Here is a 26,727-nt window from a genome sequence, read left to right as displayed (position 1 = left end):
TGGGTGCAGCAGATGAGAATTTTCTGATAAAAGTATATCTCACACTGCTTCCAGATTTTGTCACTTATTTAATCTTTTCCATAGGTGCAAAATTTCCATCTTTCAAGAGAGTATTTTCAATAGAGATTGTTGATTTAAAGCAGGCAGGTAGACATAGAGTTTAATGACATGAGATTGTCATCTACTAGGTAAGATGTTGAAACATCAGAGATGCTTCTATCTCTGATATAACAGAAAAAAAGAAAAGAAAAAATCTTCATACTTGATCTCTAAGATAATTTTTGTGGTTCATGCCAAGCTTTCATATTTTTACCTAACTGCTGAGCTTAGCAGAACATACTGATTGCATGAAAAGGTCAAAGTAAAGCTGCTGCATTTAGTTCAGTTTCAAGCATTGGTATTTCCTTTGCACAAAAATATATTTTATGTTGTGTCCCCCTAATCCATACTGCTGCTGCAAATCCACATACACAAGCACATTTTTCCTTCATCATTTAATTGAATTGAAAATAAACACATTTTAGTACAGTAAGATATGTAAGTTAAAGTTATTTGTTCTTTAATGTATTCTGCTTGCAACCAGATATTTACTGTTTGGAGCTGGATGTGGTAGCTGAATTTTTTAAATTTAATAGAAGGGGCTGAGGGGAATAAAGGTTCTCCCTGGAAAGTGAGGCTTCACCTTTACATATCCTCAGGGAAGAGCCAGAAAATGAGTGCAGCACTGTTACTGCCTCATGACAAATGCTTCACACGTCCTGCAATGCTTCTGATGAGACCATTTCTGAAGCCACCACTCTGCAGGAGGAAGTGCCCATTATGTGACATACCAAATTAATGCTCTCCATTTATAGGCTGACCCCATGAGTTGAAGAGCACTGTATAATGCATGATGCTGCATAATTGAAGTAGAAAAACTGGAGCACAATGTATGGACTAGAGCAAATCACTGGCAAAGGAAAAGAGCTGTTCCAGTTTTTGCATACATTTCTGTCCTTAGAAATGTGGCCTCAACTTAATTAGTATTTCAAAAGCTTTGTAGAGCTGGCCAGTCCATTATACTGAGGTGGGAGTGATTATGCATTGCTCTGTACAAAGTTATCTCCTTGTCATCCAGATGCATAGACCTGTCAGGGTTGCCAAGTGATTTTTAGACTCACAATACCTCTAATAATTTTCTTGGTAGGAAGTGAAGTAAAAGTTTGCAGTAGTGGCCCAGTCACACTGTTTCTTATTTAAGTCTTTCTTGAACAATGTATTGAGGAACCACAGAGCAGGCCTTGCGGAGCTGCAATCAGAAAACTTGCATAATTCTTCTTACAGTGATGTAGGTATGTATGTTTTTAAACTGGTCAAGCTGATTTAACCACCTCTTGCTTTCTAGATAAGAAAGAAAGAAGAACAGCTCCCTTCTGCTCAGCACCTGGCTTTCTCGGCATCTACAATCTGATAAACTGGTAATTCAGGACTAATGTGTTAGTCCCTAGGACATAATACTTCATCAAAAATTAATTTGTGGGTGATTTCTGTAGCATGGATATGAAAGCCAGCTTGTGAATTCAGGTCTTTGTTTATACAGTACAAATTATCATTATAGATATAATTTAGGACAAAAACAGATAACATTGGGCAAAAAGCAGATAGTAATGTGGCCTGATGTGTTCTTTAAAGTTCTAAATTTTACCGAAAATTATAGTCACTCTACTAAACCAAGAATAGGTCAAAATACCAGCTTAGTGAGTTTTTGGCCGGCCAGAAGCTCAGTTGGGTTTCATGGGACAGTGAGTTTCCTTCTTCCCACCTCTTTCTGTGGTCCTGAGTCCCCAAGATACTCTGATCAGCAGAGAGCAAAAGCAGCTGAAAGTGAAAGGGATGTGAGAATTGAAGTCTGAGCAGAAGTTTTGACCATTGCTCTTTTTTCTTTTCCTCATAATAGATGTCACAAAAAATGAGAAAAACAGGTCTAAAAGTGAATGTCAGTCTTAACAAAGGTATATCTAGCATCATCTCAGTAACTTCCAATGAGGAAAACCCCCCCATCTTTCCTGAAAATCTGTTCCAGATCATTCTCTGTTCTTTAAATTGGCTTTTTCCGTAGTCTAAAGAAAATGTCATACCCTGCATGTTAGGTTCATGACTTTTTGTTCCATTTATGTGGGACATGGAAACCACTTCTATTAATTTCTCCTTCAACAGCTTTTTCATAAAGAAAAACTGACTTGGTGTCTCCCTTCAATCTACTTTCTACTTGCAACCTCTATTTCTTCTAGCTGCCCTCAGACTTGTAGAACTGAACTTTTATTTGTTGTTTTTCTCTCATTCATGTCTTTTCTGAAGCCTGAGTCCCCAGAGTGTTTTGGATGATGTGTGACTGGCATTAACCAGAGTCACAGGGATACTTCTTGTGTGCTTTACACACTGATGCTCAGATAGCTTTCCATGGAAAGCTTACCTGTTTCAGGATGTCTGTAGCACTGTCATCTCATTTTCAGCTTATGATTTACTAAAAGCAGCAGCTCCTTTCTGCAGGGTGCCTTTCTCCCACCCTCTGTTTGCAGCTGCATAAATCAGAGTGGAATTTCACCCAATATTTTGGGACTGTAACTCCAATGGATCATTATTTTCAGTTCTAATCCTGTTCTTCAATAAAGGGTCAGCTTAGAGCACTCTTAAAGGAGAAAGTTTTCTATTTCATCATTTGTGTTTCCATCTTCTACAGAGCAAAAATAATGAACAGTTCACAAGCACTGCCCAATACTTCTGTTTTGTACTGTGGTGACCTATTGCTGTATATTCCCAATATATACTTAAACACTTTGGAACTCCCTTATATTAGATGCATGTTGAGTGTGTTTCTCACTTAGCTTGGGAGAAAGTCAAGCAAAAGAGTTTGAATAGGCTTCCTGGAGTCTAGTGATGGAGTGGAGTCTAGAATGATGTCCTGATTCTTCCATTTTCTTTAGAATTGTTGCACATCAGGAAGGAAATCAATAGTCTGATATGACATGTTATTTAGAATTTCATCTTGGCTTTTTTCTCAAATCCTTCTCATTTTCCCAGCATCTGCAGTTATTTGTTGAGTAACTCATTCCAATAGTTTTCCTGGCTCTGAAGTTGAGCACAGCATCTTCCAGCTCCCCAGCAGTTCCTGTGTCTCCTATTGGAAGATGATGCTATTATTATTCATTCTTCACCTCCTGAAGTGTTACCTGTCCTCAGCAGGCTTTCTCAAAGATGACCTCTGATTGTTGTGAAATTAGTTCAGCCCATTTTTTAAATCTTGCATTAATTTTCACCAGGCCCACATGGGCTGAAAAAAGCCACAGCTACACTGTCTTTCCTAAACTTTCCCTTTTATATTCTAACCTAACTTCTTGCCTTTGATGCTGACGTTAATTCAGTTAGAAATCCTCTTACAGCCACATTTTATGGTGAAGAGCAGGGGAAAAAGAGACACTAAAATATTTCTGCCCTTTTCGTGCTACCCATGCATAGCTTTAGCTTTGCTGTTTAGAGCCATTCCTTGCAGGGAAGAGAAAAGGACAAGGGTCCACGCTGGATACCTGCCCATGTCTTTCTACTCACTCTATTGGACTGGTACAAAATAAGGTGATTTTCATCCACACAGAAACCAGATAAAGACCTTAATAAGCATAAATGAAAATGAGAGGGAGTCTGTAGAAACTTCACACTTAAGAGTAGAAATGTGAATGCACATATATAATCACCTATCTCTTTCCTATTTAATTTTTAAAACTGGATCAAAAAAGGGTACCTTTTTTTCTCTTCCCATATTTGGAAAGTTGCCAGAAAGGAACAAGAAGGTTTGATTTTCATGACATTATACTTTCTATGAGAAAAGGAGGATAGATGAGCATCATCTTCCAGTGGAGTGATCAAAGCATATAGCTCTCCTTCAGTTTGAAAGAGAAAGGAACCAAGTTTAAGTCAGTGCACTCAAATGATATATTCCAACTAATTTTAGCCCCTTAAACCATGACAGGGTGAGTAATGCTAGAAAATTAGCTGATGCTAGTGACAAAATTTCCCAGAAATGAACAATGAAATGTGATACCTGGAATATAATTTCTTTTCAAGCAGGCTGCTTATTTTTCTTCAAAACGTCCTTTCAACTGAGAAGTAGTTTAACTATGTCACTTCTTAGTGTGCATGTAATAATCAAAACAGCAGCATTCCCTAATTCATTTTTCACACCTATATCTATTATATAATCCATTTGAAATCCATCTTACTCATTATATCTTGGGGTGGTTGAGAAGGTGGTAATCAGCACTCAGTTAACTACAACTGAATTGAAATAAAATTAAACTATAATAATTTACTGGTTCTTAAAGGTTAATAGTAGAGGTCTGTGCATCCTCAGGGCTCAAAACTGTTGCCAAAATGTTTGCAGGGAAAATTTAGGATGAAAATATTTGCCTGGTATCAGCAAAAGAATTACAAGCCTGAAATGCATGTAATAACAAGTTGTTACGCAGAAGCAATTACACTTACACTGTGGTTTTCCATTAGAAAAGCAAAGGCATAATTATCTACTAAATTAAAGCTTCTGCTTTCTCACTAATAATCAAAAGCAATGTTATTATTTGTGTAATAATAACACAAACATGACAATAAAATAACTGGAATGAATATAGATTTGATGTAATCATAAATAAAGGTCAGCAACAGCCACTAAGAGTTGGCGAGCCTGTTGAATTTGCCAAATGAAGGAAAATTAGTAAAGTACATAAAATGTGAGATGAAGAGTGTTTAAAAAGAGGATTATTCCAAAGCACTGGCCCAGGACTCTGTTGCAGGACAGCATTTAGTACTTGTCTTTCTCTGCTGTAATTTGAGCTTATATGAGGGAAAACTCAGATGAGTGGAGAACCTTCCCTATTATTCAGTTTTGCTGGATTAAATCTGTGGGATGGACTTTACAGGAGCAAGTCTGGAAAACCAGTGAGTTCTTACTTACTTCTGTGGTCTGAGGCATCAGGGTGTGTGCAGGAGGCAGAACACCCTTCTGCAGCCCAGAGGAAGAACAGGCAGCCCTAGCCTCTGCCTGGGGAGCCTGCTGCTCACGGGGCACCTACACAGGCCCCATCTGAAGGAGGTTGCTTTTCCTCTGGGGAGGTTTACGCCACAAGCCTCCTTTTCCAGAGGCAGCCCACCACCCCACAGGAGCCTCCCTGGCCCAGTGCAAAGCTGTCTTAATGGGAGCTGGAGTGCATATTTGGAGAAAGTACCTATTTGTGGAACCAAGATTTTAAATAAGGGTGGAAATTAATGCAGAGCTGGAGTTTGTGTATGCTAGATATATTTCCACTGGGAAATGAACTGAGTGAGGAATTATTAATTTCACATGGCCCACCTGATGCTCAACGCTGAGTTTCTTTTTTCTGTCGGTTGCACAAAATTTATACATTTTAATGCAGCACACTCTTCAAGAAATCAGCAAATATTCCTTCCAAGTTGTACATTTCGCATCCTGTCACATCACACGAAGGACTCTGAAACTTTGCAGCTTAATATTCAAAAGGTAAAAGGTTAAAAGACATTGCTGTTTATGAGATGCAATGAGAAAAAACATATTCTTATGCAAGATGCCTAGATGGAACAGGCAGGAAGATCAATGAGTTATCCAGCAGTTGAATGGAGAAGTATATTTGTTTCCTACAGCTCTGCAATTGCAAAAATGAGTCAGAGAATCAGACTATCCATAGTTTTATGAATATTTATTATCTTGCCATATGGATCTTGCTTCTATTTATAACATCTTTTAAATATTCAGTACTCTCTAAAGATGCCCATAGAAATGTGGAGGAAAGCTCTTTTTGTATACCTGATTTTATTATAAGAAATTAATTTTCATAATAAAATAGAAAATTAGAGTTATATTTTAATTGGAAGTGGTATCAAGAAAAAGAAATTAATGCAAAATGAACTGGTACCTTAAAACCAGTCCTTTTCTATACTTAGTTACCTCTAGAAATTCTGCAAACCAGATATTTAAATGAAAATGGATTGCATTTTTATAGGCTGTGCTTTTGACAAATTTTTTGTAAAAACCTTGGAGGAAAGACTTGATAAAAAACAACATGTACTCAGTTTAAAAGTTCAGTTACTCTTTGATTGAAAACAAGACCTTTTGGTTGCTTGTGTGTCCTAGTTTCCTTATGAAACACCAGTAAGTACTACAGATGATGTTAAGAGCCCAAGCTACAATGGAGCACATCTGACTCACCTCATTGAAATACCGGTAAGAAAAAAATTGAGCCCTGCGTGAATCCAGACCCAAAGGTCAGCCATGAGGTTGGAATCATTTTTCTCATCACTGAGTTTCTTGAGATTTGTGGTCACTTCAACTTTTACAATGTTTCAGAGCAGAGGGCACTTGTTGTCTGTGTCCTGGTTTAATTGTAGTTTGGGTAATTAATGATCTGTGCCCCCTAGACCTTCCGTGATCATTTACATGCACTTGAGAACCCGTGGATGAGGCTTTCAGTTGCTGCACTGGGTTACACATATAAATTTTATTTCAGCAGTGGGTAATGGCCATCTTATTCAAAACAGACAGAAGTAATTTCTTCTAGGAAAAAAAAATTACTTCTGTGAAGTCTGATGTTAATTTGTGTCATCCTAATGAATTAATAAGCGTAAACTGTGAATGTATCAAAGGAGTCAGATTATTTAAAAGCCACTCCACAACAGTATTTATAGATAAGGTACTGTGGGTTAGATCTGGAGGTGATGATATTCAGAGGCTTTATGCTGATTTGTATCAGCTTAGGGATCTTGTCCTTTGGAAGAATTCCATTGTACATCACAGGAAGGTAGTAATTTTCCCAGGAGTTTGCCCAACTGAAAGCCATAGATCAAAACATGCATACTTTTAAAAGCAGTACTTTTCCTCTGATTTCAATTCAAAAGTAACAGGAAAAAGTTCTTTTCTATATTCAATTGTCCCTTAGTTTAAACCTCAGTAATTCATCCTAATTGAAGAACACATTGAGTTTAAGGTTGAATCAAATTTCCTAGGTACAGAACTTTAAATTACTGTAGGTCTTTAAAGAAATTACCTCTTGCTTTCCCAGCTATATCTGTAAGTCCAAATTAAAGAACATAAAAGAGTACATACTGCAGACACTTTTTTTCTTTTCTCTCACACTATTTTATAACAGCGTAACTTCGGTTTTTCCCAGAGCTGCTTACAATTTATACTGGTGAGAGAATAAGGATTATCTTGGTCCATCTGCAGATATATCAGGAAGGGAACAGGTGAAGAAAATGTACAGCTTGGGTTGCATTCAGGGCTGGACTAAAAGGAATCTATTTGCCAAAATACAAACCTCTATCAAAAAACCTGCCATCTCAATTGCATTGTTTTATACAATCTTCTGCCCGTCAGCTTTTGATTTAAGTTCTCTAGTAGCTGCTGTGACCTGAATTCAAGAATAAATGGACAGAACTGTTCCTGGGAGGGAAGAACTAAGAGGTACCTTCCAGGTACCCCACCAGCAGTGGGATACAGCAGATTATCTCAAATTGGATTAATTCTGACACCTGAATTTCAGTTCCCATAAGGGAGTCTGCTGTTTCAGTTCGTCTTACAGGCAGTGAAGTCAGCTGGAGCCTGCCAAACTCTTCATCTCATACCAGACTCAGTTCAGCTCCTTGATGTGGGCACCTGGCACTGTGGAAGGGCTCCTGGGCATTCTGTCTGGCTTGGCTGCTGGACCAAATACGTGGGGTCATTCTCTTGGCACTGGGCTATGCCTGAGAGTCAACTGGGGGAATTTCAAACACACTAGGGCACCTCAAACAGCACTGGATACCTATGTGTGGTGAGCTGGATCACGCCCCTGTGCCTGAATAACCAGCTGGATCACCCTCCCACGGATCCATTACCTGTGGCTCAGTTGGTGCCCACTCACAGGTGTGCAGGGGAACTTGTGGTGCCAGGGGCTGGCAAGCAGGACAAGGATATGTGCCCTTCAGAAGCAAAAACTGCATGGCAGGACAGATCTGTGACTCTTGATTGATGCAGCTGAGGGCATCTACCTCATCCCCTGCATCTCCCTAGAGGCACCAGGGACACCTGTAAGCTGTGATAAAGCACTCCCACTTCAGTGTCCAAACCTGAAGGTGAATCTCTCCCTATCCATCAGCTAACAAACCAAACCTGTGTGCCAGGGAGTCATTTTAACTGCATCCTAAATCAGGGCTGGGAACATGAGTATGGGCAGCTACTAGGTATGTCCTTATCTGTCAAGTGGCATTTTAGGGCAGTGTTTTCCTGTCATCCTGTGAACTTCAGCTCAGTCTAGAGTGTCTCTGAAGTCTCTATAGGCCATGCTCACACAAAAACAATGGACTAGTTATTAAACAGCTTTCAGCCCTTAAATTTGTCATTTCAAAGTCATAGAGGAGACAGAAAATTGCTTAATCCTAAGCAGGGACTCCAGTTTGGTAGGTATGACTCTAAAACATAAGCACAAGCAAAGAAGAAAGGAGAAGTATGCCAGCTTAGTACTGGCATATACATTCTCATATTTTAAACAAAAAAAATTGCAAAGGTTATATTAGGGCTAAAATAAATTATTAATATTAAACAAAAATAAACCTCACAGAGTAATTGGAGTCCAGTAACTTCCCAAGAACCTGAACATTTTAATAGCTCTCATTACACAGTCTCTGAAGAATCCATGACAAATTCATTTTTACTAACCCCTCCTTTAATGGAAGAAGAAATGGTGAAGAATCAAGAGCATTTAAGACCTCATAACAGCTTTCTGACAAGACTGCTTTAATGTCAAAAATTTTATCATGAGTGAGGGCTATATAAAAATTATGATAGAATGCACTGTTTCTTTTTTTCAAATGATTGTTTAAAATACCAGCCTCATTAAAACAGCTGCAGATATCATGTAAGATCCATACTGAAATTACTCCCAGGCCAATTTCTCATTTGAATCTCCCAAACTGACACTTTTCCAAAGAGACTGAAAAGTCTGCATGATATTTGTCCATTTTTTATTTTTGTGTTGGCATTATCACTTGAAAAGAAAATGCAAAAAGGACACCACAGGGCCACGTGATTGTTCATTGCAGTGTGTCAAATCTACATTTTCATAAGATGAAAGAAAGGTGGCTTGAGTATCCTTATGTACCTTCACAGAATCACAGAATGGTTTGGGTTGGAAGGGACCTTAAAGATCATCCAGTTCCAGCCTTTCTGCCATGGGCAGAAAGCTTTTTATTACACCAGATTCCTAATAGCCTCATTCAACATTTCCGAGGATGGAACAACCACAATTTCCCTGGACAATCTGTTTCAATGCATCACCACCTTCACAGTAAAGAATTTATTCCTAATATCTATCACATTAGATATATTAGATACTCTCTTTCAGTTTGCAGCCATCCCCCTTTGTCCTGCCACTATATGCCTTGTAGAAAGTCTCCACCTTTCTCATAGGCTCCCCTCAGGTACTAGAAAGCCACAATTAGATCACCCCACCAAAGCCTTCTCTTTTCTTGGGTGAAGAATCCAAATTCTTTCAGGATTTCCTCACAGGAGAAATGCTCCATCCCACGAATCATCTTGGTGTCCCACCCTTAAGGAGAACTGAGTGCCCAAGACTGGCAGGTGCTCATAGTTGAAAAGAAATTACAAAAGTCAAAGGGTCCACAAAAGAAAATTACAGAGTTTTATTGTAAATTTTGCATTTGGTATGGAAACTGGTATGTTAGAGTCTTATCTTCTAGCACAGGGTAGTGGGCTTTGAATAAGGGGTAGAGTGAAAGAAGAGAGAGGAAAATTAGAGAGAGGGAGAGACAAAGAGAGGAAAAAGGGAGAAAGAGATATCACAAGTCCTGGCTTCAGCACCAATGCAGCTAACAGAGTGTCCAGTATCCTGGGATGCAGGTGCCCAGGTTTCTGGGATATGTTTTTATAGATAAGTTTCCCCCCACCTAGAGATAGGTTTCTCACTTTCCATGTAAATTAGTTATTATGTGCAGTTCATTCCTCTAGACCTTTCTGAAAGTGGGTCAGAGGTCCGTGGGTGGGTCTTTGGTGGTCCTTATGCCTCCCTGTTGGGTTGATGTTAGGTCAACAGTCCATGTCTGCTTCTCAACTTCATTCCTGCTGTCCACTCAGGAGAACTAAAAAGATGTCATAAGATTACACAGGGAAATACAGACTCAAGTTGTGCCAGAGAAGGTTTAGATTGGATATTAACAAGAAAATATTCACTAAAAGGATTATCAGGCATTGGAACAGGCTGCCCAGGGAAGTGTTTGAGTCCCCATCCTTTGAGGTATTTAAAGGACTTGCCACTTGTGTGGCACTTGGAATCATGGTTCAGGTGGTGGACTTGGCACTGCTGGCTTAACAGCTGGACTCAATGATCTCAGAGGTCTTTTCCAACCCAAATTATCTATGAATCTAAGTATTTTCCTGAACAAAAATACCTTGAGTGACTAACAGTTTGCAAAATTTCAATGCCAACATTTCTGCCCCATGACTAAGAAGCAGATATTACTCCTTAATAGGAAATAATAATTAAGTCTCAAACATTTATTCTCATCTGCTTTAGGTGTCAGTTTGACAAAGTATCATTTGGCATAGCAGAAAACTATCCTATTCTCCTTAAAAAAAATTTTGAATTATGTATTTTCTTATAAATGTGGTTCTTTTTTGATGCAGTTCATGACAGTGTTACTAAGTAATAATTTAATAATAAGACCACTTAGCTATTAAACTAGTGCACCTTCTTCCAGCAAGCCATTTCACTGTTGCTAGCGGCAGTGAGTTGGTGCTCACTCCATTACTCTTCCAATTACCCATCTCTTCTCCACTTCATACTAATTCTCTGCTAAATGCTGTATTTTGATTTGCATATATTTACATTGTATAGGGGTTCAAGAAATAACAGCAACTTTATCTCAATACAGTTATTAGTAGGGTTCTTAGTTTCAAGAAGTTGAACTGATATTTTACCATTTGTTACTGTGATGTTACCTTCACTGGGAAGCTGACAGCTTCAAAATATGATGTGCGATTTACTCTGGAAATATTTTAGAAATGTCAGTCACAATTCAGTATGGAAAAATATTGAAATTTACTTTTTTATCTGGCCAAATGTACTCATATTATTATGGCTTTATACAATATAGTTTTCCACTCTCATATGTTGTCATGACCAGTAAATCTCTGGTTTTGATACAACAAAAAATAGTGTTGATAGACATTAGAAGTTCAGGTTGGGTAAAAGGTAATGGCATGCAATGCCTTTCCCTCAAACATAATGATTTGGGTACAATTCTATAGTGAGAATAGTCAAATGTCTTTGGAAATTGATGACAGTGCCTGTCTTTAAATTATGGTGGGTTTATCCCAGGCATAGCATTCACATCTCAGGTATCTGGTACTAGCAGGAAAAAAAAAATAGAATTACCATCTTTAAAACACAAATAGGTAATTTTGAATGTCCAGAGCTAATTTAATGAGAGCTGTTTTCTTGTGGTCCCAGTGGGTAAGGGAAGATGAGAGTTCAGATGTGGCTGCTCCTGCAACAATGCTCTTAGACACTTGCTCAGATCTTATGTTGCTTCCCTTTGCCATTACACTGAAAAAAGTTTCTTAACATGAGAGATACAGAACAGATTCCAAGTGTAAAATACAGAAAAGCCTAGCCAGATCTTTATGTCCACTTCAAGACCCTTTGCGTGACTAGGATTGTGGAAATGAATTCTGAAATCACTCCCAGTGTTCTTGAAGTGCTTATCTCAAATTTTTTCTCATTTGGGGTTGGAACTAGATGATCTTTAAGTTCTGTTCCAACCCAAGACTTTATATGATTCTAGACTTTATCTGATCATATTTGATGATTCTGTGATCGTGAGAACTGCAAACAAATGAGTAACATGTCTGAGAGCACTTGCAAAGGCTCCCCAAAGTTGCTTTTTAGAGGGAAATAAATCTACCTAAATTCCCTCTTAGCAGCAGACTGCCAGTCAGCCACATGAGGTGCCTTGGACATGGAAGATGCTTGTAACAGGAAAAGCAGTCTGGGATGGAAAGTTTCAGATGTAGCCCTGATCCTAACCTAAACATCAACCCTAGCCGTGCCCTCCTTTGCAGAGCTGAGGGAGGAGTCATGCTTTCTGCTGCTGCAAAGGAAAAAATGAAAAAGGCACACTGCCACAATGAGCTGGGTTTGCATTCTGAATGTGTATAAATACCCAGACCTTCCAGCAGAAGCAGAGAGGGGCTGTGACACCACTGAGCCACAAGGAACACAGAAGGAGAAACAGCACACAGGTGGGAGCCCTTGGCTGCTGGGTAGGTTTCTGAACAGCAGCATGGCACAGCTTCCATGTGAACTTGTTTTCATGGCAACATGTTCTTGGCATAAAGATAGCTGTGCAAGAGGATCTGCTGCTGAGTGTAGTGTTTCTATTTGGCCACATTGACTCTAATCACTTCACTGCTTTTATATCAGACGAAGTTCAAGGAGGAAGAAGTGCATAGGTGCTTCTTTGAGAGTAGACAGAATATATCCTGAGAGGTGGCTTTGAATTTGATAATAGCAGGAGGCTTTTCCTGCGGTAATTTACAGCAATATTATAAGAAAAAGGAAGACAGTATTATGAAGGTCAAGTTTCTGCTGCTGTTTTTCTGTGCTAGCATATTGAAGATTCTTTCATTCAGTATGCTATTCATTCCAAGGACTGATTTAATAGTCAGAGTTTGAAGTATTGATTAGAGTTGATATACCAGTTTCCTGGTATATCAGAAAGCTTTGAAGAACAGCATAATATGAATTCCAGTCATGTGTGTGCCCTTTCACAAGTCACTAAAGGCTTGATGATAGCCGTATCCCCTAAATGTGCATTAGCATTGATCACCTGTTAGACAGGCACATGTGATACCTTTAATTGAGATAAAAGACAACTTTTCCCAATTCTTTTCCTTTCCTATGATAATTAGGAATAATGCCAGTGAGTGTCCACAGATCAAACAGACGTGAAAGATGCAAAAGAGCAAGGATTGATATTATTCTTTGGATTTATTTTAGGTGATAATCAACAGTGCATATTACTACCCTTCTCTGATGCACTTCTCTCTCCTTCTCTTAATTTCCCAGATCAGACATTCAGATGATTTCCGCATACAGTATTAATTTAAATTCACATCTGTGACTCTTCAGTGGTAGGCACCTTTTTACTGCACCACCTCATGTTTCTAGCTCTGTTTAAGACAGGCATATGCAGCCAGGATCTTTGTGCTTCCTGATGCAAACGTTAACTCTCTATCTGTACAAAGTAGCTGTAAAGGTGAATTATTTCTATTGTGTAAATGGAGACTCATGCTCTCAGGCCAGACTACACTTTGAAAAGTACAGTGAAATGAAGTTAACACCATTTCATCTTATTCCTGTTGAGGTGTAGGTCCACTATCCCCTTTTGTATTCAGGAATGCTTTGTATGAAAGATATGCTGGAGGTCATCTCAGAAAACTTCAAGCTGGTACAGACAAGTAATTTACATCTGGACTAGTCATTATCAGGCTCCTTTTTGGTCAGCAGAGAGGAGCAGACAGTTTTGGGGATGATCCATGTGACAGACATCTGCTTTAGGATGTAAGGAACCAGTGTCTTCAGGTTGTGACCACGGTACAGGAAGGTACCCACATTGCAAACATCAGCAATTATGTGGAAAACCTCATCATCATATCTTTATTTGGTTGTAATTACTCAGAGTGCTTGTGCTGTAAGAGGCTTGATGAAGTAAATGTGTGAAGAAAACCACTCTCCAGAGACAGTGAAGATCTCAATAATGGGGATGGGCTACCGATGGCTTATAAGTTACTCATGTTTAGTGTCAGATGTTGATGTTCTTATTTAGACACAGAAATAAATCAAACTGCAAACTGTCCCACTAGAAGACAGGATATTTCTGCAGATGAGAGATCTTCTTAGGTAGAAAAGTCAGTATCATAAAAAAAGCACTCTCGAATTTGCTGTATGTATTTATACTGGTAAGGAACTGTGGGTAACACTTCTTTTATACTCATCACCTGAGGCAGAAAAGAGCTGAATGAAAACTCATCAGCTGGACTCCCAGGGGAAAGCTAGGCTCTGTCTGGATGCTGTTTCTCCCAGAAACACTGAAATGCACCAAGTTTGAGATTTACAAGTAATATAGCTGACCACTACTGCAATTAACTTGACAGTGAAATATAGGAATGATTGTTTCTTTCAGTGATCCATATAATGAAAGGCCTACAGCATCAATCTTTAAATTGCTTAAGGAGGAAGCAAGACATTTCTTCTATAACTTAACACCTGCCAACTTGGTCTTTACATGTGAAAAAACTTTATGCATTCAATACTCTTGATGAGCACCTTAGATTTAAAAGCGGTGCCCTTTTCAGTCAGTCACAAACCTGAATTTATGGCTGCCACTGCAGAGGATGAATCTAACCAGAGAAACAGGATGAAAATTAATGCATTAGCCTTACATTGTTCATCTGTGTTCCTTTATTCATTCTCAGATCACTCACTCACCTTCTTGACAGTCCTCTCAATTGAGCTTGGAAAATGTCTTCATTTCTTTTGCCAAAGCAGACTTTAAGTAGACTTTCAGACATACTTTGAAATTTATTCCTTTTCTTTTGGACTCCTTTTATTTTGGCTTGTGTTCCTTAAGTTAACACAATTAATCTGATACACAGTGAAGTCAGAATATTTCATTATCTTGTTTATTTATAGTTCTCTTATCCTAATAAAGCACTCTGCCCTTGCAAGGATGTCTAGGCTACTTCAGAAATACATCCATTTTTGAAATTGAATGATACCATTCTATTACCAACTTAAATACAGTTTAAAAATAGAGATATGGATTTATGAATCTCCAGATAGATTACATTGCCAAATGAGATGCCTTCCAGTGCATGGCATGTCAAATAGAACAGCTGGGAATGGTAGTGGAGGAAGCCAGGACCCTCCCTTTTTTCTCAGGGAAAATTAGTAGGTACCTCTCAGAAAATTATTGGTTTTTTTCTGTCAGACATGTACCCATGGGATTTTACTCTGTAACAAACAAAAGCTGACCATGCTGTGGCTGTTTCAGAGAGAGATGCAACAAGCTCATTGATTTCTATGCAAACACACTAAAACAAGTCCTCCAGGAAAACTCACTAATGCACTGCATAGAAAGATAATAAGGTAAAGGATAGGTTGCTAAATGAAAATCTTAAAAACATTGGGCATCAGAGCTGTTACCCTTGGTTCCCACAACAGTATAATTTCACAAAAAAACACCTTGTCAACTTTTCTGTGTCCTTTCTGACCTTAGTTAATAGGCTGAGGCTCAGTGGGGAGTTCTGTCCACAAGGAAGAAAGGGATTTATGCATTCCTGATGTGATCAAAGTTATTTAGTTGTAAAGAAAAAAAAATAAATTAATGTTGTGACCCATTTTCTCTGACCATAGCAGCAATCAGAGGACAACCTTTCTGCTCCCAGTCTCTCACAAAAACTAACCTTTATCTCTTTCTCAGACCAGACTGCTAATGATGCTGTTAATGCATCCAGTGCTTTCTTGCTAGCATTTTCCTCATAGTCAGGCACCGTTTCCTCTTTCTGTCACAGATGGTAGGCAATCACAGTTTCAGCAATCAGTTCTTACATGCCTGCCTTTGTCTTGCCCTTCTACGCTACCAAATGATTCATCTTGTTCTCAGCCTTTGCAACATGCAAGCCAATGATTGTGACAGCTTTCCTGTCATTTCTGCTACCTGGTTGCACAGAGCACTTGGATGTCCCCTTTTACATTTACCTTAAGTAAAAGGCATCTCTTACACTAAGCAACTTCAACAACATTTAGCTCAGCTCAAGAACTTCATTCACAGTTAAAGATGACACAGAGAGGCCCTAATGCCTCTCCCACTTAAATGAGCTAGATCCTTTTGCCTTTGATGGGGACAGAATTATGTTTGAATATGTGAAAGTTCTTCTTTGAGGTGAGAAGAGCTGTTCTAAAGCAATTTTTAAATCTCCCAGTTTAATCAGGGAATATGACTCAATTTTGCTGTTCTCATTCTCCACTGTCAGATTCTGACCCTATAGCATAAATCTGCTGTCATATTACATTCTCAAATACTGAAACTCTAAAAACACTGAAGTGGATGCTTAAACTGAGCTTGAAGGGGATAAATTTTATTTTAATTATTGTTATATTGTTACTAAATACTAACCATTACTATAGTAGAGAATATGTATATACTGAGTATTTTTACTAAAAAACAAGTCTGTATTAGCACCTTCCCTTCCAGTTACATATGAATATCTATGGTAGTAAAATGATTAATGATTTTATAAAAGAGTTATCTGGGGTTTTTTTTAGCTTTTACTACCCTATGCTGACTATTCTGCTTTAGTCACACTAGGATTAACAGGCTAATTTAAATTGTCAATGACAAAGGAACCTGTTCATTTTCATCTACACTATGTGTCTCTGGTTTTGTAAAAAAACTAGTTCTAAATTAAATCTTGCCTGCAGCTGAGGGTTCCCATAAAGAAGAGTGTTAAAGAGAAGCAGTAGAGTCTATATTCTACATGCAGTGCTGGAGTGCAAGGCTAATGGAAAAAAAATTTAAAAAATTAAAACCTTTGTTCCATTTCCAAAATAATTTTCTACAGAGGAAACTGACAGCACAGAAATTAACTTTTAATACATGGAAAAGATGAGTCTTCTATTCACAAGTACTTTCATAATTAGATGTGCTTATAACCTTACAAAAAGCTAATTACTGCTTTGTTTTTCATTATAAAATAGAGTTGCTTGTGATATTCAAACCAATTTTAAAGAACATCTTGTTAGGCAAAAAGACAATAGGCCTTCAGCAATTGAATGCAGGCATGTTTATATCTAATAAAAACAGATTTATTAAACTTCTTGAAACAACTCTATCTTTCCACCCATCAAACCTTGCTGAATGTCCTGTTGTTGAGCTTTATGTGTACAAAACTGGCTTTTGAAGCATCCAGCAGAATAAAGTCCCAAATCTGAGTTTTTAGTTTGATATTTGATACAAAATTACCTACACTTCTATAGTTTTCCTGTTTCCATGTATTCAACTTACTAACTGTCCAAGGAAAAATGGTTCAAATGGTTCCCTAAAACTTGTTCTGTTTTTCTGAAATCCACATTCATGAGTGCAGCAGTACACAGTTGCTGTATGTAGCCAAATGCAGCCCACTGGTACACAGTCATGAAAGAAAACACCTGATAAACCTGTATGATAGATAAACAAAAAAAAAAAAAAGCCTCCTGTTTTTTGCAATTCCCTGTATCTGAAGAGCTGGAGATGCACAAATTAATAGGCTTTGGATTAGTAAAAACTTGGTAATGTTAGGCAGACTCAGTCTCAAAACTACTTTTGATATTGATCACTACAAAGAAATGTGAGCTTGTTGAGTTTCCTCCAACAGAGGACTACTGCAGTAAGTCAGAAACAAGTTACCATAGTGACCTATTACACCCAGGGAAAGTAAATTTCTCTGCAATTATTTGTGGAGCTTTCTGTAAGGCTATGCTGTCAACAAAACACCAGTCTTGAAACCAGTGCATGCTCCTCACTTCTTCACTGGGCAATGGAGAAAGACAAGCATGTGTAGGATGGAACAGATCAAGGCAGCTCAGTGAGACAACTGCATTTTGGTGTTTAACTCAGTGGGCCATTGGTCCCAAGCAAGCTGCTGCTCGCTTTCAGGGCTTCAGCATCACAAATTATGCACCTAAACACTTGTTCTTGTCTGTACTTTCTTTGTCTCATATCACACACAATCACAGCATCTCACATTTTGCCAACACTGCTTTTATTCCTTTGGGTAACTTTCGCTGTGAGTTAAGAGGACTGAAATTTTCCATCTGTCTTTCCTGGCCTCCATAGTTCCATCCATAGTGAGTTCCAGCCTCCATGTAGCTTCCACGCACAGTACCAGCATCTTTTCATCTTTTGCTTCATTCACTGAGCATTTTCTTCCCTCCACACTGACAGCCAGCTCTGGCTGTGGCAAGGGCATTAGGTAAGTGAGAACAAGAGGCCCTTGTGGATGTCTTGGTGCTCAGTGTTCCTCTGTGCCCAGGCTACCCCCTGTCCCCAGCAGAGGCAGACCAGACCCCCACACTTTCCCAAGGGATGCTCCATGTGCAGGATGAAGCTGCTGTGTTTTCATTGCTAACAGGCAGTGCAACCCCAGTGCTGTGCTCCCAGCTGCTCACCCACAGAACAGGGAGAAAGGAGGACACAAATAGCACTAAGCTGGTGGCACTCTGAAAACCAAAGTGGAACTTAGTGAATAGGAATGGGACAGAAATAAAGAACTCTGAAACTGTGATTTACTATCCAAATACAATTTCGTTGCTTGATTGCAAATCTCCTACTGACAAGAACAGTCATCCAGCATGCTTTTCAGAAAGTACTTAGTTCTGAATTGGTGGTGTAGCCTGCAGACACAAAGAAAGATGGAATGGACTTTCTCATTCCTTTGACATCCTCAGCAGAGGAAGCACCAGGTAGAAAAGGGCAGCTTGTGTTCACCCTTCAATAGGATATGAAGGAGCAAAAAGGTCTCATAATCTCTGTAGCTGTTCCCACAAGGATGTGAAGGCTGGTGCCAGATCCCCAAGGGTCACATTAAGGGGTGCCTTCATACAGTGCTCACTTGGTATTGAGGGGCAGAGTAACAGTTTTATTCAGTGGGTTTTGTAATTCTGCCACAGGTCCAGTGAGTAGGCTGTGACCTCCTGGACACAAAGATTCTGTGATCTTTCTTTTTTGGGGGAGAAAACCAGGCCCTATGGTAGCCAAATCCAGTGCCCACAGGAGACATTAATAGGGTTATTTATTGTGTGAAATGACGTGTGGGGCTGTTCATGTAATTCTTTGCAGTTGTTGCTTAGGGTGCAAACAACATCCCTCAGTAACACTGAGGGAAAGAAAAACCTTTTGTTGCATGAAACCCAACAAAACCTCTTACACTGGTGTCTTTGGAGGGCTGCTGAACACCTCTGCTGCCCTGCTCTCCCTAAGGAAAATTCCCCTTTTTGCCCATCCTTGGCAGCACTCCTCTCATCTTGTTCTGCCCTTTCTGGATGGTGGGGCAGAGTGTGACTTCAGTGAGTTTGCTGGTGACACAAACCTGGGAGGCCTGGCTGACACCCCAGAGGCCCGTACTGCCATCCCAATGGATGTGGAGAGAATGGGCTGAGAAGAATCTGGCAAACTTATGCAACACACAGTGCCAAGTCCTGCACCCAGGCAGAAACAACTCCATGCAGGAGCACACACTGGGAGCAGCTGGCTGCTAAAGAGCTTTCTGGAGAGGACCTGGGGATCTTGGTCAACAGCAAACATAATACGAGCCAACAACATGTCCTTCTGGCAAAGAAGGCTGAGGGCAGCCTGCACTGTGTTAGGAGGAGTGTTGAGGGAAGGAGTCCTTGCCCCCTCCTCTGCAATTGTTAGGCCACACGTGAAGTGCTGTGTCTCCACTGGGGAGAGGCCAGTGAAAAGTCATGAAGGTGATTCATGGACTGGACCATCTCTCAGATAAAGAAAGGCTGGAGAGGCTGTGTGGATTTTCTGGCAGTCTTAGGAAAGAGGAGGAATGGAGTCTAGCTTGCTTCATTCTATTTTCTTTGCAGCCTGGAGATCCTCACACCTTTTACTGTTGTTGAAAACCTATGTCCAGTGCAGGGCAAGGGGAAAAGGGCAAAGAAGAGCAGAGGTTGACCATGGTTGTCCACCTCAGAGGAGGATTTTGGACTTTTCCCTGTTCCTAGACAGTGACTGCAAGCGTGCCAGGTAGTGTAAGACAAGTCTACTGCTTCCCTCACATTGTTTTCTTTGGCTTCTTGTGTTTTAAAGATGGGTGTGAGAGCTGGCTATTGTAGTTTAACCCCAGCCAGCAACCAAGCCCTATACTAGCCACTGTGAAGAAAATTAATACTACCCCAGCCCAAATCAGCACACTGCAGAAAGAACTGCCTTTTTTCTGTTCTTTGTTTTTTCTTTTGTACAGCAACGAGAACATTGCTTGACCATTAGCATAGGTACAAGGAGTAGGAATAGTCACATATTTATTACCAATTTTTTACCCTAATGTCTTATTCTCCTTGTAAGATAAATATCTGTCTATAAATAAAGGCATCCTCCAAATCTCATTCATCTGCAAGCCATGAATCTTTGTACATCTTCAGAGTCCTGAAAAGATGCTCTATGTTTTCTGTCTTGCTAGCTGCCTTTTTCTTTTAATTTAGATTTAAATTTCTGGCAGCTGATGTCGACTGGTAAAAATTATTGCCAATATACCTTCTGCTATGGGCTCCCTGTCAGGGATGGCTGATAAAGCCACCATTCTCATAGCTAACTTGTCAAGGCCAGTCTCTCTCTCTGTAGGTCTGTCTCTACTATAACAGACTATGGATGTTTGCAGCCTCTCTAAGGGCAAGATGGGTTGACAAATACCCTATAGCATTTCCATTAAAGCACTACAGCTCATATCCCAAATTCTTGCCAGTACACCTCCCACATGCTTTAGCCACAGGTGCTAGGGTGGAAGCTGTATACATTAATTCTGCAATGACTTTCAGTAAAAAAGGCAATATCATTCTTTGTCTTCTCTGCTTCCATCACTTCTCAGTCCCTTTCCATAAGGTCAATAATAAAAATTCATGAAAGCTGACATTTCATTTTCACTTTTCAATGATGGCGAAATTTTCTGAGAAGGGGTCAGAAGTTTGAATTTCCTGTTTTAGACTTATCTGAGGGTTTGGTCAGGAAAAGGTTAATTTTTCACTCCCACAAATCACTGCAAAGAAAACTGCCCCTTTTTGATCTGGTGAGCCTCCCTCACTTAACATATTTAACCACATCAGAAACAAACAAGGAGCTTTCACATTAAAATAAATGTCCTTGAGTCATAGCAGCACTATCCAGAGATGCCCTAAAGATGGAAGATTCACACTGAGTCTAACAGTTGTCACTTCTTTGAGAGGTATTCTGTCTGAGGTCTGCATAACTTTTTTGCATTCATGTCTCTTTAGGCACACGAGTGACACAGTGACTTTGTGTATCACTGCTGTAGCCACCAGAACATATAGCCATTGTCTCTGCAACCCTGCAATCAAATTGATGAGCAATTTTACCAGCAGAATTGATTTTTCAACAGTTGCAAATTGAATTAACTGATTCTTGAATACATATTGGTACCTTATTACTCGACAATGAAGCATGACAAACTAAATAAGGCCACATATGATTAGTCAAAAGACAGAGTGAATATGCAGAATAAAGTCTATATGATTTGGATTTCAATTTGTTAAGAAAGTTTTTAACCTCTTATTTAAAGTGTTATTTTCCAATAGACTTACCACATTTCATGAAGAACTATCCTAAAGTCCATACAGTGTAACCAGATGTGACTAAACATCAAGTTGAAGCAAGCAGCCACATGAGCATCCCAAAGCCGTGTTTTTTTTCTTCCTAATTTCAAAACAGAGCAAAAAGTAAATTAAATTAACTTCAAATAAGAGGAGTACAGTACCAGCTGCATGAATATAAAGGAAACTTGAATGTAAAAAAATTGTCAGAATACAAGAAGATGAGATTAGTGCGCTATGGATAAGCTTGTGTGGGTGAGGATTAAAAACTCAGCCCCCTTCAATATGCTGTGACAATGCCATGGGATAACTTTTCATTTCTGTTTTAATGACATAACTGCCCAGAATGATTACAAATAATAGGTAATATCATGACACTAAACTTCTGTCCCCTGATGGCCAAGGGTTTTAGGATCAGGTCCTAGTACCTGGCCAAGAACTAGGAGTGGGACAGCTATCACTGCCCTTTGCACTAGCAAACACTCTTAGGTCAGTCTGCTGACAGTGGGCTCAGGGTGATGATGCCGGTGGGGCAGACAGACACTTTTACTTTATGTGAGAGAGGGATGGGCCAGAACCAGCTTTGTAAAAAACCGTGTTTTCTTTTCCCCTTACTTTATCTGTGTATAATCTGAAGTTCTATGTTCCTCATAACAGAAGTTTGCAAGGATGATTCATTCCATGTGCATTAGTCTCCCCCTCCTAATATTAAGGTGAGATGAATCAGCTTTTACAGGTCACTATATTTCTATAAGGATTACTGCATTTTCCTGACTGACTACTTGGTGCTTTTAGTGCTTGCTATTTGCCTAATTTGATTAACTCCCAAACTCTTTTAAATGGCTAAAGTTAGGACATTTGTAGCTCACTTAATGAAACAGGGTTCTGGTTTGTTCACGAAACAGAACAACTGAATACCTCTCTTTATTTGAGACTCATGGCAAACTCTCTCTTCAGCATACTGAGCAAAACACCTCTGAATTCCTTCTTCCTGTGCCATGCATGAAAATCTTATCCTGCCTTTTCAAATTCAGAGCTCTGTTAAATTTTAAATATGAAATACATCACATGAAAAGACAAATAAGAATTATAGTCCTGGCACAGCAAAATTTTTACATCTGCATAATATTACTAGTTTATTTGTGTCTTTGCTTAAATACTAGCAGGTTATAAACCTATATTTTAATCAAAGATACACAGCAATAACTCTTCAGAACTCTTGTTTTGCACAGAAAAACACCACTGAAAATGTCTTGTTATGCGGGAGGCATATAAATTTATAGAAGAAAATCTAACTAGCATTAAGACATAGTCACTTGGAGACCCTCTAGAGACACTGCGAAGAAAAGTGAGCACAGAGATGGGGAACTTGTCATGCCATGCCACTCTCTACTACAGTGTATGCATTGAGAGATAAGAGATCTAAATCTCACACAGGCCTGTTATCTCACCAATCTTGGTTTCCTCATTTCTTTATCTATGAGAGCGGGCACGAAGGTCATTCCCTGTACAAAGAAGCCTTGTTAATTCTAGCCTCAGTAGTACAGGTGTATGATGCATAAGAAGTTGATTGACTAAGCACAGGTATACATCCAGAGGTCCCACTACAACACATCTCAGAATAGCTTCCTTTAGCTTGTTCTGTACTATAAACTAGGAATCTGAAATTCATGGCAGGCAAGTTCTGGTAAGAATTATTTGCTTCCCTCAATTATTCATTCTGTATTGATGGAAAGGAGAGTGGACACTGGTTCACCAAGAGGAAAAGGAGGGCATGATAAAATTTTTCCAGGATCTGTTGGCAGCTCCTAGTTATGTTTCTTCTGTCTTTATATCCTTAATATTTAAAGCCATGATGTCTTATAAGCTCGCTAAATAGAAGCTTCTCAGTGACAATTGTACTCTAACAATTCAGTTCAGACTTAAATACTTAAACAATAATTTAAACACAGTTGTTCTTGGGGCTTGATCCCATAAAACTCAAGCAGAGAGTATTGCCTTTGCAGTAGAAAATCTAAGAAAAGTTAATAAGCAGGAGAAGGACTCAAAACCACACTAATTTTAAAGCCATTGCTGTCTACCCCACTAAAGGCCAGAAGCAATGTATAAAAAGAGTACTTGGTTACCTGCCTCATTAGATGACTGAGCAAATGCAAGAGATTTTTTATAAAGACTGTAGCCAGAAGGTCTTATTTCCTTCTGCAATAGCCACCTGGTGATTATACCTGAGAATATAAGAATACATTTAGTTGTAGTTACTTTCAATACCCTCTTATCCCAGGACTCATTCTTTCCAGGTTACAGAGACAGCTCAGGGAATTACTTCTGCAATATGGCTCCCAAATTTTTAAGCACTATCCTTACCTAAGGCAGTACTTCCATCTTATTTCAAGTGTTTATGAAGGAAGGAGAAGGCAGGATGGACCTTGAGACCTGTAGCAATGGGGAACAAAGATACATCGAACTCCTCATACATCTGAAGAAGATGGTTTTACTGTAGCAACGCTGGTCTTTTTATACTTTAAACTCAACAGAACTTAACTGTAACCTTACTGAGAAAGGCACTCATTGGCTGCTGCAGCTGCAGTGCCATTGCTCACGCGTGCCTGCGTCCAAGCTTCCTGTTCATATGGTTGTCACATCTCCCCAGCCAATCACTGTCCCACTGCCAACCAACACTCAACCAACATGCACATGATGCTCGATCAACTCTCAACCGACCACCCAATCTGCAGATGTACCCTTCCCTGAGTGTGTCTCAGTGAATAGAATTTAACAATTTTAATATATTTAACAAAGGTTAAAAATATTCTTAGTCTTATCTTCTACCGGAACCCATGGCTTTTCACACTTCCTGTGAAATTTTCGAATTTGCCTTCCATAATTTGCATGTTTTCTAGTGAATTTTGAGGATGGAAATGAGAAAAATTCTTGACAGGAATCAAGTCTAGGTGTCTTGTGTCTTTTGAATTTTGCATTTAAAATAGCAAGTACTTCATTCTATTGTTCAGGTCTCTTTCAGCATTGTGCATAAATACGAAGGGCAGGAAACAAAATCTAATCACTCATGATGAGTGCAAGAACAAGTATTTAAGTCTTTCCTAAAAGCTGGCATTATTTTCTTTATAAATCTATTTACATTATGACAGACATGACAGCAGGTTTTCACTTTTCATCATTGTAAAGGAATGGTGGCAGCAGTGTTGAAGAGAGGTGAATAATGTAAGAGTTAGTCCACAAATAATGCAGCGTGACAAATGCTGGTGACATATCTCAGAGTCTGGAAATATGCTTCACATCAGCATGCAGGAGATTCACTGTTTCTGTGAAGGTTATGCAAGCACTTCTGCAGCTCTGCTCTGGAAATCATGTGTCCTGGTTTAAAGGACAGGTGTCTGTCAAGAAAGGTGGGAACCTCCTTTGGAATGGAAAATGTGACCCCATTTCCTCCAAATTATTATAACTTTGAAATTACGGAGTTTTCAGGCAAAGATACGGCAAGAGGAATAACAGTTCTTTACTAGCATGTTCATATATAACTGGGGTAACAAATAATCACACCGGCAGCAGCCGCAGACAGAACCTCAGTCCGGTCCCAGCCCCCCTCGGCCGCGGCGCTTTCCCCTGGGGTGCAGTTCCGGGCATGGCCAGCAGGGACGCTGCTGGCTCCCGGCCGCACAGGGCAGGTGCGATGATTCCCCCGCGGCTGCAGGGGGTGCTGTGGTGCCAGCTCAGCCACTTCACGAGGACATGGCGGGTGGCCCGGCAGGAGAGAGACAGAGCAGGAGAAGGGGCTTTCCTTGCAAACCCATAGGGGCAGCGGGTCTCAGAGCCGCTTGGGAAACTGAATGGGCTGCTGCTGGAGCCTTGGAGCAATAGGCTGAAACAGCAGAGGTGAGCACACCTGCTGTGACAAAATGTAGCAGAACCTCCAAAGCCTAGCAGGACCGCAGGGGACAGGCAGACAAGGGATGTCGAGTTGAAGTGCAGTGAAAAACCCCAAGCAGTGGCAGAAAAAGCAGCAGGGCTGGGCAGGGGATCGCTCCCCTGGATAGCTCACTGGCCATGGCTGGTCCCGAGGTCGGGCTGCGCAGAGGTGTGGCACGGCGGGACATGGCAGGCTCCGGGCGCCCCTCAGCCCCCAGCTCTCACGGGAGAGGAAAGACAGAAATCTGTGGAGGAAAGACAGAAATAGTTATTTATTAAAACTGATACAGATGAAGTAATAATTATAATTATAACTTTAATTTTAATTTAGTAAATGCCAGATAAAATTTATATAGCTTGGGAGATAAGTGGGAGTGGGACCCAGGGCTGGAGTGTGCTTTACACAACAGGGCTGCTCCAAAAACAAGACCGAGAACATACTGTCAAGGTCAATTTATTGTGTGCAAACCCATTCCTAACTAGGCTGTCAACAGATAAATGCAGAAGAAGATATGGTAACACTTCAGTGGTTTTTAACTTCTTTTCCCCATGCATCTGTAAAATGTCAAGGAGATTGTAGAAACCTGTCCAGTAAATTCTCCTTCTGCTAAGCTGCTCTTGTTTCCATAGCAGTTGTGATTCCCTGCTGGGTGGCAGGAGGCTGCTTAAATTCTCTGCTCCCTTACTCCTGCCTTGAGAGCAGTTACAAAGATTTTGATGTGAAGAACAAGCAGAAGAGAATCAAGTTATGCCAGCTCTGAACGGGGTCAGGCTGTCATGCCAGCTACTGCTCACCAAGGCAATTAAATGACGTGCTACTTCTTTCTTCAAAATTAGGTGACATATTTGAGGCTTGAGTGATATCCAGACACAGTCTCTCCATCACATTCAGACAGAGATAGTGACACCAGCCAAACCCCTGACACAACTCTGACTATTTACTACCTCTTTAATAAACTGGCAAGTCCATCATGGACTGCAGAGTGATGAGAGCTTGGGTTTGATGGAATTTAATTGAAAAAGTGGGGGGTTTTAACTTTTTTTTTTCCCTGAAACATGAATAATAGTATGTATACTGATTAAAAAGAATTGTAGAAGTGCCTCTGAAGCAGAAAAATATTTTTCTGTGATATGTAACTCTATTTGACAATCCAAATAACCTATATTTGCCCTAATTTAAAGGAAAAAAATTAATCCAGGAAGACTATTGGGATGACAGGTCATGCCAATCAGGAGTCACATGTATTGTTGTCATCAACTCCAGTTTGAAAAGATCTCACTCATTTCTAAAATTAATTAGTGTACTAACACTGGAGTATAACAGTCGGTTGCATAT

Source organism: Onychostruthus taczanowskii, unplaced genomic scaffold, assembly GCF_017590055.1.
Source record: "Onychostruthus taczanowskii isolate IOZ18803 unplaced genomic scaffold, ASM1759005v1 scaffold52, whole genome shotgun sequence".
NCBI lineage: Eukaryota > Metazoa > Chordata > Aves > Passeriformes > Passeridae > Onychostruthus > Onychostruthus taczanowskii.
This window is presented reverse-complemented; position numbering follows the sequence as displayed.